Raw genomic sequence first — 9,005 nt, forward strand, 5'->3', positions numbered from 1 at the left:
ATGAGGAACAAATGGGGGAGGGGCTGTGTCCAGGCCCTGTGTGGGCAGAGGAGGGGCTCTGGCAGGTCCCCCCCTTGTCTGACATCACACTTGGTGATGCGGGGACATCTTGGTCCAGGGGTACCCAAAGGTGTGGACAGAGTCGGCGAAGAAGGAATGACACGGAGATAGCGTTCAGTTGATCAGCAGCCTAGCCAGGTTCTCTAGCCAGGTTCCTTCTTTATTCTGTTTCATCTGTATTTATACTATTTGACTTTAATTCTATCCATTCTATTCCAAAGGTTAGGGTGTTTGTTATCTCCATTCCAAGCTCACTACTCTATTGTTCTGTTAAACTACAAGGAAGTAACTGAAGGAGATTATCCTAAGTAAAGGTTCTGTAGCTTAAGTGTGATTGTTCTGATTGTTCGTAGTTAAGGTGATTAACTACCCGCCTGGCACTTAGTGAAGGGGTTTTACTGATTTATTCCCTTCCTTAGTCCTGTTAATCCCTAACTCCAGGGGAAAATCCCCACCTGGGGAAACAACCTTTCTCAGGGAGGTGGCCTCATAGTGCTAAGAAGGGGAGCAAACATATTAAGAACAGTACGCCAGGTCCCTTGAAACATACGCTGTGCAGGTGTTTCTTCCCTGTAGCGACTGTGTCAAGCAACAAGGATGAACCGGCCTCCGGCAGGGATAGCCTACTCTGATGATTGGTTTCAGTCACGCTCACCCCCATGCACCCCTTAAATGGGGGGGGCGGGCGGTCCCTGGTGTCTGTCTCCCAGCTTGAGGGGGCTCCTGTGCCCTCCCACAGGGTCCTGGGTTTCCTGCCCTCCGGATGGGCCCCTGGCTCTGAAGCTCAGAGCCACAAAAGGCACCCGTGGCTCGCTGGGCCCTGCCCTACTTTCCTGTGTGAGATTGTCATTTGTGTTTTCGTTTTCAGACTCCGGGAATTCGTTACTAGCTGGTGTTGCTCAGTGGATAGAGCGTTGGCCCTCGGACTAAAAGTCCTGGGTTCAATTCCGTTCAGGGGCACGGACTTTGGTTGGGCGAGTGCGGGAGGCAACCAATTGATGTGTCTTTCTCTCTGTCTCTCCCCCTCCCTTCTACTGTCTCAAAATCAATGGGAAAATAGCCTCAGGTGAGGATGAACAACAAAAATAGGACTGACGCTTGGGTTTTCTTTTCAGGCTGCTAGAGTTCCTTACTGGGTGCTGTTCTCATACACAAGGGGCCACCATTGCACCATCTCTGCAAGGTGCCCTCTAGGACTGTCAATCAGGGTGTTTCCCCGCTGGGCGGCAGGGTTGACTTTGCCATCTGCAGTGACAGGAACAGACCAGCAGAGGGCGACAGCCTCTGCCAGCTCCCAAGAGACCCCAGGCAGGCAGCTGGGCTGGGCGGAAACCACGCCTGGTTTCCCTTCAGCAGGGGTGAGTGGGAGGCTGAAGAATGGCTTTGGGGCCAGCTGGCCAACCAGATGCCCTGGGAAGCCTGTTCTGCCTGCCGCTCTGCGGATGAGTCTCCTCTGGTGGGCTCACTGCGCAGGCCAAGCCCTCCAGGAGCTGGTTGGCAGCACAGACTCGGTGCTCATGGCGTTTGGGGGTGGGCGGAGTGCCCGCCTGGTGTCTGCACCCCTCTGTCAAAGGGATCAACCCACTGGCCCTGCCCAGGCTGATTGGAGGACCCTGGGACTGCAGGCAGGACCTGGGGGACTAATGACTCAGCATCTCCCTGGAGCTGCAGGGGATCGCTGAGGGTGCTGTGAGCTGAATGGGCTCCAGGGATGAGAGAGGCTGCCACAGAGGTGGGGTGGCATCAGGGATGTGGACCAGGAGGCACCGGGGCAGAGCCACGTCTCAGAGTGAATGCAGGAAGTCAGCCGGTTTTCAGACCCTGAATCAGTTTCTTTTCGAGGTAAAACAGTCTGCCATGGGAGGCAGGTGGCGATAGCCAGGCACAGAAAAAATGATGGTACTTTGTAATTTAAGCCACAGAAGGGCTAGGGGAGGCGGGGCGTTCTCCACACAAGGCCCTCGCCCAAAGGCAGCTGGACTCTTCTTAGGTTAGCAGCTGGGAGGGACCTCAGGACAAAGAGAGCAGCCGCCAGAGGCACTGGTGCAGCGATAGGAGCCCTGTCCACTGGGGGTGGAGGGGGTGAGGTGGGGGAAGAGTGAAGCTCATCAGAGCAAATGGCCACAGGGTGAGGGGCTGCTTTCCCAGAGGTCACAGGTAAAGGAGAGGTCACAGGCTGTGGGGTCAATTTTTAGCTCCGCCCTTTTACTGCTGTGTGCCCTGGAGGTAGGCGCTCGCCCTCTTTGCTGCAGTAGCTTCACCTGTTCAATGGTCCACAGCTGCTCCTCACCGGAGTGTGGGGTGATTGTGTGTGTGTGCCCCACTTGCCCTGAGGGCTTTCCACTTCCCAGTCAGCACCCCTGCCTCACCACCCTCCCTCCCCCAGCCTCCAGGGACGGCACGGGCCCCTCTGGGCCTCTTGCTTTTTTCTCTGGAGGAGCCACTGCTCTCCTGTCTCCTTTCAATCCCAGCTGTCACAGGCCCAGCAGGAGAGAGATGACACGTGCAAATTATTTTCTGGAAGGATTTTGGCAAAGGGACTGTTGACAGGTGTGAGAGCAGGACAGACAGCCAGGGAGGTGGCAACCCCAAAACAGACCAACCAAGGTCTCAAGGGGGCAGAGCCACGTGATCACATAAGAGTGGGCACGTGAACAAGGGGGCGGGGCCATGTGAAGATTGAAGGGATGCGGCCAGGAGCCCCCAGAAGTGGAAGAGGCCGGAAGGACCCTCCCCTGGAGCCCCCCACGGGAGCATAGCCCCAGACGCCCCGATTTCAGATTCTGGCCCCAGAACGGGGAGACCACATGTTCCTGTTGGTTGAGGCCAGTTTGTTGTCATGGGAGCAGCAACCTCAGGAAATAGTCCCCTCCTTGCCCCTCCTTGTGGGGCTTTGACCGGGTTCTGGGAACAGCTGAGCCCTGTGCCCCGCAGAGGGGACCCCCTAGATCTCTCACTGCAGGGCTCACAGGGAGACCATCCCTGTGTCTGTGCCTCGGCCCTGCCTCCCGCTCCCCCGGGCTCCTCGGCAGCGACGGTGCAGTGGGCACAGCAGGCTGCTGGGTGGGAAGCGCAGCCACGGGGCTCAGGGACTCCCCGCTGCCTTGCTGAGCCGCCCCCTCCCCTGCAGGAGGGTACAGGGTTCCCCCCAGCCCGCCCTCCCCTCCCGGGCCTCCCCCTCACGAGTCCAGCCTGGGCCTCCGCTCTCTGGTGCACCTGGGTTGACAGGAGCTGACAGCTGGGTGGTCATCCCCATATTCCAGACGCCAAAACTGAGGCTCAGAGGGGGGAGCAGAGGTCCCTACCCCCACCTCCCCTCCCCCTCCACTCAGCCCAGCTCACAGGCGCTCCCCTGCCCGCTGCCTGGTTGCAATGGAGATCAAGGAGGCAGAGGGTCCAGGTAGTGGGTTCTGGGCCAGAGGTCAGAGGTCTAATATCAGAGTTCAAAGGTCAAAGGTCAGAGCTTAAAGGTCAAGGGTCTATAAGAGGACAAGTGTTTGGGTACGGTTCAGGTTTGGGTTTTAGGGTTAGGGCTAGGGTTAGGGCTGTGGCTAGGGTTAGGGTTAGGGATGGGTCATGGGTTAGAGGTTAGGGGTCAAGAGTTTGGGTTTCAGGGTTAGGGTTTTAGGGTTAGAGTTAGAATTAGGAGTCAGGGTTGGGGTTAGAGCTACGAATAGGGCTAGGGTTAGGGTCAAGAGTCAGAGATCAAGGGTCAGAGTCCAAAGGTCAAGGGCCAAGGGTCAAAAGGTCAAACATCAATGGTCAGAGGTTGAAGGTCCAGGATCAGCGCTGAAATTTCAAGGGTCAGAGCTTAAAGGTCAAGGGTCAGAGGTCAAGTGTTCGGGTTTGATCTTAGAGTCAGATTCAGGTTTTAGGGTTAGTGTTAGGGATTTAGGGTTAGGGGTTAGGGCTAGGAATAGGGTTAGGGCACAAGATTAGGGTGAGGGTTAGTGTTGTATGTGTGTTCCCCCACGTCCCGTGTGGTTTAGGGTTCAGGATCTGGAAGAGGAGCCGCACACAAATGAAAGAGAAGAGACAAGAGATACTTTGGAAATATTGGGGGCCAGGTGCGAAAGTCCAACTCAAGGGGAAGGACCTCCACCGGTGCCCAGCCTCGCCAGCCTTTTATTCAGCTTTGGTTACACGTAAAGCCCTTAGTCAGGCAGGTAATTGCGGTAGCAGACAGACCATCTGAAAGGTCAGTGAATATTAGAAGGATTTACTGAGACTATTCGATCGGGAAATAGCTTGAGCCCCCACCGTCAGGACTAGACAATCGGTGCATAACTCAGGCCCTCCCGTGGGTGCAAGGGTCACCAGCCTTCCGGGATCCTTGTTTGCACTTCTTCTAGTGAAGACAGTGGGCAGCCTCCCACAGGTTAGGGTTAGGGTTAGTGTTAGTTGAAGTGGGAAAAGTGGCTTAGGGTGAGGGTGAGGGTGAATGGAGAGGTAGGAGGTGGGGGTGGGGGTGATGTGAAGATGAGGGTTTAGGCATTAGGGTTCAGAGATTAGGGTTAGGGTTAGGATTATGGTTAGAGGGTTAGGATGGGGGTGGGGGTGAGGGTGAGGGTCAAAAGTGGAAAAGGTGAATTTGCTTTGCAAAAGATAACTTTGCAAAGGTGAATTTGAAGTGAAAAAGTGGAATTTGAAGTGGAAAACATAAATTTGCTCTTCAGAAGTCGAATTGGCTGTGCAAAATGTGAATTTGCTTTGCTAAAGAGGAATTTGAAGTGAAAAAGGTGAATTTGCTTTGAAAAGATGAATTTGCTTTGCAAAAGGTGAACTTGCTTTGCAAAAGGTGATTTTGCTTTTCAAAAGTTGAATTTGCTTGGCAAAAGATAAATTTGAACTGTAAAAGTTGAAGTGTAAAAGGTGGATTTGCTATGAAAAGATGAATTTCAGATCTGCCACATTCTAGAAGGTGACTGGGAAAAATCTGTTTGAAAGGAGACTCTGGACGAGGTTGGACCTGAGACGAGTTGTTCTTACCTGTTGGGTTTCGGGGGCTACTGGACTGGCTCATCCCCGAACCACCACTTTATGCCATTGCCGGGTCGGTGCCTCTGACTGAGGGCCTGGCTCTCTTACTACGCATTCTTCCCATGTTGCGTCCTTCAAAAGGGGGTGGGACCAGTGGGGTCTATGTCCCCATGGTGCCTTGCATGTAGGTGCTACAGGGGAAATGACCTTCATTTGTCTGAAAAATGATGTGCGAGTTTGCTATTAGAATAAATTCCAGGCTGGGAAGAGGAATCTGAAATCAAGGTTAAATGAATACCCCTTCACTAGAGAAGTAAAAGGGCATAAGTATTTTTTCTCCAAAGTGCTAAGTGCTAGATCTTATAATCATGCATTCTATGTTTATGTTTGTAATATGTAACAAAGATGTGATAGGAGAAAAGCCTTCACTGGGTTCATGGGAAGTAAGGGAGGTCTGTTCTTCCTGTTACTATAGATTTCTGTTATTCACATTACCAATAGAAATAGAAATACAAACATGGTTGATAATAATAGTAAAACTATGATCACAGTGTACCTCATTTATGAACTTTCAGTAAGATGGGACTAATACCCTCCGGTGAGGATTAACAACAACAAACAAACAAACAAAAAACAAGAAGGAAGTCTCAGCGAGATTCCATGTGGAGGATGGCATGGTAACTGGTCAATCAATGTGTCCAGGCTGCCTGTCACTACTTGAGCCAATCAAGCAGGGTTGAATCACTTATGAGCATTTATTGCAATACTGCCAGCAGTATGGGAGAGCAGCAGGTCATCCACAAAAATCTGCTCTGCAGACCACCAGAAGCCAGCTGTTTATATAGGATAGGACAAGAAATTAAACTTTTTATTGTTACAGAATTTACCAGGCGACTGAAAAATACACAGGGAGTACTTGGAGATCCAGGATAAACCCATTTATTTTCAGATGTTTCACATGCACTAGTACAGTGACTCAGGGGGTTAGTTCTCCAAATCCTGAGTGAGTGAATATGGAGGAAGCTTTCCTTTTATACCCTTTGGTTTCTTTGTTCTCTGTTTCCTAACTACCAGGCTTTTGTGGTGGCTTCCACAGCCCCTCCTGAGTCAGTGAGAATGGGGAAGTTAGATTGTATCTATATACCTGGTCTGGGCGGTGTCAGTGACCTCCCCTCTAGCTAAGCTGTTACAGTCTTTGTTTATGGCCTCTTTGTAAAAGGAGAGTATTCTGGGAAACAGGTTCTGCAAGACAGGACAGGCATCAATGGAGTTAATTATCGGCCAGCAAGAGTGTGCAATAGAAGGCAGGTTACTGGCACAAATTCAGATTGCTAGCCCCCCCCCCCCCCCAAATGTCTTATTTTCCCCATCATTATATTAAGAAGCAGTCTATGGTGCGTAGACATGTCCTAGGCTGGTATATTCCATGACAAAGATGAACTTTGGTCTTAACTGAGACTATTGTCTTTTTTGCATCTGATAACATACCTTTGGCTTGTCAGGGTAACTTTTAACTTCCCTTCTTCTGGATCCCTCAGGGCACAACCAGTGCATCAGGGCAGAGACCACAATTTCCCTCATTGTTATTGTTATCATGTTAATCTTTGACTGTTAACTCTCCTGAACCACCCAAGTAAAAGAGCCTGTGTCTATCATTTTACTTTTACCCAATTGCAGAGGTTTCCCCTCTTTGCTTTCTCCCACCTCCTCAATCTATCACCAATGGATTTCATGTAACTCACTTATATCTACTCCTTTGTTGGTAATTTATAGAACTTGGTGGGAAACCTCCATTCTCCATCAATTCATTGAGATTCTGCTTCCTGCCAATTGTTGACAACAGCAACCGGGACTTGAGATGAGAAGCTGGGCCAGGAGGCACAGTCCTCAGTCCACACAACAGGAGAGCAACGAGGTGGACATAAGGTGAAGTGTGTCCATGCAAGCGGTGGGGCCTGGTTGTGAGACCAAACATGAGGTGAGCTGGGGCTGGGGAGCAGGTACAGACAGCCTGTGAGGACCAGAAGTGTGTGCCTGGACTGTGTCTGGGGTACAAGTCTCAGGTGCCAATTTAAGTGAGGAATTCTTGTGGGACCACCTTTCCGTGAGCACATCCTCTAGACTGGACACGGGATTTAGGAGTGTACAGTTCTGATCCCACTTTACTTGAGCACTGCAAGGGCCAACCTCACAGGCTCTCAGGAGCAGAGCCGGGTCTGAAGCTTAGGTCTTTCAACAATGAATGTGGTAGCTGTAAAAATGATGAATTTATTAGTAATAAAAAGACCCTAAGAGGTTTGTTCTGTGTCCAAAAGAACATTGCCTGTAAATGCAGACCCAGGCTCAGATCAGGTTTAGAGAATTTCCTCTATTGGAACTGCTGCAATTATACATGAAGAAGTACAAACGAGAAAATTAGCGAATTTGGTCAAAATGTAATAATTTCCCCCCTCTGACTGTCATGAGACCTGTTAATGTAAAAAAAAAAATAAAAAAAAATTGAAACCTGTGTTAACGAAAAAAAAACCCATTGAAACCTGTAAAGAATTTTTGTGAGTTTATTTGAGCCAAACTGTCGACATAGGCCGGGAAGCAGAACCTCAACGAATTGAGATAGTGCTCCGGAGAATGGCAGGGTTACATCCGTATTTATACATGAAATTCAAAGGAGGAACATAGGTGGGTTACATAAAATTCATTGGTGATAGATTAAGGAGGAGGGATAAAGCAAAGGGGGAAATCCCTGGGACTGGATAAAAAGTAAAATAATGAACACATACTTAGGTGGGTGCAGGATCAATTCACATGATAAATGAAGGAATCTGCTGCATCTGTCCTGGGCCCAGCACACCTGGCTGTGCCCCAGGGGTTCCATAAAAAGAGAAGTCACAAGTTACCCAGATATTCCAAGGATATGTTATCTTAGTTGCAAAAAGACAGATGGGCTCAGTTACGGTAAAGTGGACCTTGTCAGTGAAGATACAGGCCTAGGGCGTACCTGCCCACCATCACTGCTTTCAGTTTCAGTTTAATTTCAGACCATCCTTTGTGGTTATTTTAGGTCTCTGAGTCTGCTAGGCTGCCACGCAGGCCTTCCCTGAGCTTGTCAGGTCAGCGTGTGGCCCCTTTTGTCCACACCTGTAAAGAATTTTTGTGAGTTTATTTGAGCCAAGCTGTCATCATATGCCAGGAAGCAGAACCTCAACGAATTGAGATAATGCTCCGGAGAATGGAGGGTTACACCCGTATTTATACATGCAATCGAAGGAAAGGGACGTGGGTGGGTTACATGAAATCCATTGGTGATAGACTAGGGAGGCGGGAGAAAGCGAAGCAGGGAAACCCCTGGGATTCATTAAAAAGTAAAATGATGGACACATGCTTAGGTGGGTGCAGGAACAATTAACATGATAATAATGAAGAAATTTGTGGTCTCTGTCCTGGTGCCCAGGCACATTAGGTTGACCCCCAAGGGGTCCAGAAAAGTTACACGTTACCCAGACATTTCAAGGGTATGTTATCATAGATGCAAAAAGACAATAGGCTCAGTGAAGGTAAAGGTTGACCTTGTCAGTGAAGATACCGGCCTAGGACATAACTACCTACCATAACTGCTTTTAGTTAAAGTTTAACCTCAGACCATCCTTTGTGGTGACTTTAGGTCTGAGTCTGCAAGACTGCCATGCAGGCCTCCCCTGAGCTTGTCAGGTCAGTATGTGGCCCCTTTCGTCCACAGACCAAACTGAGTGACCAAAGAAAAAGCCTGTGGGGCCTGTGGTGTTCTCACCACAGCAATCTAGGTTCTTACACTTTTTTTTAAACTATCCCATGTTTTCCTCTCGTACCTTTTTTCCTAAAATGAAAATGGCTTTGTTTGTTGCAGCTTACTTACACTATTTAGAATAATACAGTTAATTCAGAATCCTGCCACAAGAGGTAAAAACTGCTTTCATTTTAAGTACATA

Source organism: Myotis daubentonii, chromosome 9 (genome assembly GCF_963259705.1).
Source record: "Myotis daubentonii chromosome 9, mMyoDau2.1, whole genome shotgun sequence".
NCBI classification, from domain to species: Eukaryota; Metazoa; Chordata; class Mammalia; order Chiroptera; family Vespertilionidae; genus Myotis; species Myotis daubentonii.